Below are 6,082 nucleotides of genomic sequence, written 5' to 3' on the forward strand. Positions count from 1 at the left end.
GTGGTGTCGACGTTATTGAGCAACAAAAAAAGGTTGTGATATTACGACCAGTCGTCCGAGAGCCGGTGTTTATTAGACAAGATTGTACTTGTTACTTCGGAAATATTTTATAAATTTAAGCATGGGTATTAAAAATGATACTAATTATACTTTGTCCAACTTCATTGTGCGTGTAAGAGTGTGAAAAAGTTTTCCATATTGTATGAATGGTTAATAAATTTTCAAAGATAGCGTGGATCCTACAACGCAAAATAACCTCACAACACTGCGCATTTCTGCTGACCCAAAGTGATTCTATGGAGAATTGACCCCTTCGCGCATATACTGCTAAGCAACTAAGGAACCTGAAACTAGTCCATTAAAGGAAAAGTCAAAGCTAACAACAATATTTCCATATAAAAGAGCTCGACAAATCTAAGAACATGCAATTTACAGTATACTGTAAAGGGGGTAATTATTCACTGGGTTTTAATTTAGCTTATTTCGCTGACTGGAAAAATGCGCTAAATTACAACACAGTGAATATGTAAAATTTAGCATAGAACACATTATCTAAATGACGAAACAGTGAATTTAAAACCCACTGAATATGCTCGAAATGGTAAATCAGTGAAATTTAAACCCAGTGAAAATCAAAGAAAGCTTAGAAAGAACTCCCATGTGCTGAGAGTATTGGAGACACATTAAATATAATTTGAAATTACTTAGCTGAAAACTAATTATGCAAATCAGAAAATTAATATGACCAGATTTGAGTGTAAAACTAATGAGGTCTGCGCAATGTAACAGAAAATCTATGTCTCCAAGTTTAATTGAAATGTGATTAGAACCAAAAAACCAAAAAATTATGAATTATTATGCTTATTAGGGAATTAATATGAACAGATTTTTACCCCAAACTAATTAGGTTTGTACATTGTCCTAGAGCATCTTTGTACTAAGTTTCATTGAAATGGAATAATTATTACCGTGAAAACTCCAAAATTTCGACCCCTCTAAAAATTCGAACGCCTATTTATTTGCCGGGTTTCGGTGTTTTATTTACCTCCAAATTTTCGACTCCACTAAAAATTGCCGACTCATTCTTATTCGAAAATTGCGATCAGTTTTAGTTTTCCCCCAAACGAAAAAAAAACGATGTGAGCGTTCAAACGGGACCTTCCTCGAAGGCATGAATCCGGGTTTCTGATTGACTGAGAGATTTTTATTTTATTGGTAACGAAAATATATTCTAAATAAACGAAGTTTCAAATAAAAACGAACACAAAAATCTCGGCATGCTGCGTTTCTGAATTGTTGATTATTACTGTACTCAGTAGTGATTATAATAATGTACACAAAATAAATTTGTTGAATGGTTATGAAATACAAATAAAAGTCAACTTAGTTTCATCGTAAGCGAATGATTCCGGTCTCGTATAAACGTTTGATGCTGTAGGATATCCGCCATGTTCTCTTAGGTCAAATAGGTCAAATCGCTAATTAACCAATCAAAAAGCTGGATGATGCCAACGTGTTCAAATTACCATAGCTTATTTAAATAGATTGATGTTGTAGTACGATATTTTGGCTTGGATTTTGATGCGAAAACGGCATGATTTTTTTTAAATAAAAAAATTAGTTGTTTTTAAAAAATAAACTGGTCATCTGAAGAATAATTTAACATTGTTCACAGTGATAACAGCTCATTCTCGAAAGGAAGCTTACCCGCTCACGCTAGTCACGATAAAAATCATACACGTGTACTCTTGAATAGACAAACGTCAATGACTACGGTAAAACTTAGACTCTATTTTAGCCGGCAGGATTGATTGAAATGTCCGAAAAATGACGCCAAAATACACCTTAAAAGTCCCATTTTATTTTCTTAAATCCCATTTTATTTTTTAATCCAAGGGCGAATTTACGGCAGAATTTGGTCCCTTCAAATAACGGACACGTGAGCTTTGATTCTAACCGGATACATTGCACTGGGTCGGGGAGATAGTTTGCTAAACTTCCATGCATCTTTTGTCCAATGGGTACCTGTACTTCGAACATTCGCAAGTTTTTCTAGGTAGTGCAAGACAGCTTTGTCTTTTGACCTATTAGTTTTGTGCTGACCTCTTCTCCGCGTCTTGATGTTTTGTTTTGCTTGTCATAATACTCACTGATTGATGACTTTGTTTAGATTTTGAGTTACAACTCGGCCACGACCTTTGCTTTTACCGTGAAACATGAGGAAGTTTACGTCAATTGACGGACATTGCATTTTTTAAAAACTAATGAAGCACACTGTCTATCATCCCCATTTTTTCATTTGCTGATTTCTATTCTGAAAAATTCGACCGTCCGAAAATGCACCTTAATTTTGACTCTAAAAACACGTCACATATCTAACACCAATTATTTAAAACCGGTCGAAATTTTGGAGTTTTTACGGTACTTTAGATATCAGTGTGGAAGCTTAAAATTGGTTAATTATGCAAATTAGGTAATTAATATGTACAGATTTTAACCCACAATTATTCAGGTCTGTCTATTGTCCTACAGCATCCATGTACATTCATTGATATGTGATGTATAGTACCTGAGATATCAGTGTGAAAGTTGGTTAATTATGCAAATTAGGTGATTAATATGCACAAATATTTACCAGAAACTAATTGGGTCTGCATAATTCTAGATTCATTGAAATGTGATGATTAGTACTTTAGATATCAGTAGAAAAGCTGAAAATTAATTATGCAAATTAGGTAATTAATATGCACAATTATTTACCCTAAAACTAATCAGGTCTCTGCATAGTCCTAAAGGATCTATGTACCAAGTTTCATTGAAATGCGATGATTAGTACTTGAGATACCCGTGGAAAAGCTGAAAATTAACTAATTATGCAAATTAGGTGATTAATATGCACAAATATTTATCGAAAACAATCAATCTCTGCATAGTCCTTGAGTATGTAAGTACCAAGTTTCATTGAAATGTAATGCTAACTACTTATATCAAATGCTGAAAATTAATTAATTATGCAAATTAGGTAATTAATATGTACTGATATTACCATAAAAACTATCAGGTCTGTGCAGTGTCGTATGACATCTATGTACCAAGTTTCATTGAAATGTGATGATTAGTACTTGAGATATCAGTGGAAAAACCGAAAATTGATTAATCATTATGCAAATTAGGTAATTAGTATCCACGGATTATTACCAAAAACTAATCAAAACCTAGCATGAGTTCAGAGCATCTATGTACCAAGTTTCATCAAAATCCAATGAGTGGTTGTTTAGATATCAGTGGAACAGTCATGGAACCACTAAAAAATAGCTAATTATCATGCAAATTAGGTAATTAATATGCACGGATTTTTACCAAAAATTAATCAAATCTGCGCATATGTTCAGAGCATCTATGTACCAAGTTTCATCAAAATCCAATGAGTGGTTCTTTAGATATCAGTGGAACAGTCATAGAACAGCTAAAAATTAGCTAATTATCATGCAAATTAGGTAATTAACGAGCATGGATTTTTACCAAAACCTAATCAAATCTGCGCATTGGCCCAGAGCATCTATGCACCAAGTTTCATCAAAAACCGATGTATGGTTCTTGAGATAGCAGTGGAACAGTCGGACACACATACACACACACACACACATACATACACACATACACACACACATACAGACACACTAACTGCAAAGACTCCCATTTTGTGCTTCGCACATGGGAGTCAATTAGTCATTTTACAGTATTTTTTACATCACTTTTCAATCATTTTCTCAATTTCTATGTCATACTTTACCCATAGTCCTTTGCTTGAGAATCAAGATGGCTGACTACATAATACCATGGATCACAAAGGTCATTTCACACTTGTAGGCACCGGAAATTCTGCATGTGGACGCTTCCAAGATAAGTGATTACCGGTACTTCTTTTCTGATATTTTTCATCGGAAAAGTTGTCCAACTCTAGCACTGATAAAAAAATTCAGCAAATTTTCGCACAGAAATTTAAAGATACATGACAAGTTTATAACAAGATGTTTTGACAGAGTTTTTATCGGTGTGCAGATGTTGAAAATCAGCCCTTTTTTCTAATAGTTTTGCGTAGTGCGTCGAGAATCTTCTGAATATAGCTGAAATACGCAAGCCAATTAACGGTGACATTGTACAGCACGTTTGCCAACTTCTATTATAGTCTAGTCTAACATAAGCAAAATAGAATATTGTAGGTCACCAGTCATCCCTTGTAAAACGGTCCTTGGTGAATAACCCCCCCCCCCCACCAAATATACACATTTTAACGCCTATAGTCATTCAACTGTTTACGCAAGGTACCGTATAATTGAAGGTTTAAAACTAGGATTGAGCCTTAATCATTTATGTGCGTTGACAAGCTTACAAGTTCAACAATATCAAATGTTGGGATGATTTTACTATATCGGAAACTCAAACTACAACAGAAACTTTCAGATAGCGCCCTCTGGTGGCAAGCTTCACATATTATCATCACTAATATTGTACAGATCAGATTTATTGTGTTCAATGCCCAAAGATTGTCCTTTAACAAAATAACACTTCAAATCACACCTTCGCAAAGGGCAACAGAATATAGGCAAAAAATAGACAAAATAATTTCAACAATAATTTTCATTAATTAAAAAATAAATACATTTTATTAGCGAAAAAGGAAGCACTTCGAGTACACCCTGAATAACTAGAAAATAAAAGGTGCCGAGTCACCTATTACAAGCAAAATTTTATGGCAGTTACATACACACAGGTTATGTATTTCAGTTGTACACTTAAACTCAAGGAAGATACAACCTGATGAAATTTACAACACATTTTGAACTTCGGGTACAGGGGTGTTTGGTCTCTTAAATAGCAAAATATACATTTTACAATCACTTGAAAGATTTATATATTTATCATTTTGTCAGTTATTAGTACAATATTGATTTCAATAGGTTGGAATAACCCTGCTTAGCATATGCATTGCTACAGTTGCATGGTAATTAAGTTGAAGAGAATACAATTTAGTCCATACTGTCACAACCAGTTTTCGATTCAGCACAAGGGCTTGTTGGTGATGATACATTTAGAAAATATAAATTAGCACTTTAACAGAACAAAAAATGCTCACTAACTATGCAGTATTTGGTGCAAACACTTTTTTTTTTTACAATAAAACTGATAATATTTATACACTATTTATAAACTTAATGTTCACATTATTAAACTAGATTCACTGAACTAGAGTAAGGCTGATAATACCAGTAAGTAAAGATCACCAACGATAAAACTTAGTACTCCCTGAAAAATAGAAAATGACTTAGACTAGCAACTAAAGTAAGGTTCCCTAGTGTATCTCAACAGAATAGAGTAACACGTTTCTTGTTAAATAAATCGTTAGCCTCAAGACAGAATTGAAGAGGGGAGCAAAAATGATGACAATATATAAATAAAAGTGAGTGTACTTCACACGTTCAGCCACATAATAATGGGCGATACCACAAATTTGCAGCATCCCTTGCATTGTTAGTTTCTGGATACAATATTAGCATACACAAGTCCATAGCAAAATCACTTGACTAATATAAACCACAGTATTTGGGTTCAGAACAAAAGCACTTACAGATTATTTCTCAAAGTCGTTACCAGGAAATGAGACATTTACTTGTCAATGAATGAACCACATTTACATTGTATGCAACTCTTACAGGGTAAATTTGGAGACTGACATTTTTGAGATTTACATTTATGACCACGTGTAAGCACCAATATTCTAAACATAAAATTGTTTTCCCAATAGAAAAAATTCCCAGTAATATCTTATTAGGATTTGTTAATCACTGCTACAATTTTTGAAAGGTGAATTACATAATGTCCCAACTCAAATAAAAAAAAATGATTATTTTAATATACACATTATTATTCTTCGCTCAGACATCAAAATCTGCAGAATAAAATGCTTTAACCATTTTTTTTTTAAAAACAGGATTATTGCATCAACATTTGCTTGAAGTGATATTTGAAATATTAGACAGTTACACCCATATCAGCATTATTGCTTCAAATAAATATTTTT

Source organism: Saccoglossus kowalevskii, chromosome 12 (assembly GCF_978046115.1).
Source record: "Saccoglossus kowalevskii chromosome 12, keSacKowa6.1, whole genome shotgun sequence".
Classification (NCBI taxonomy): Eukaryota; Metazoa; Hemichordata; class Enteropneusta; family Harrimaniidae; genus Saccoglossus; species Saccoglossus kowalevskii.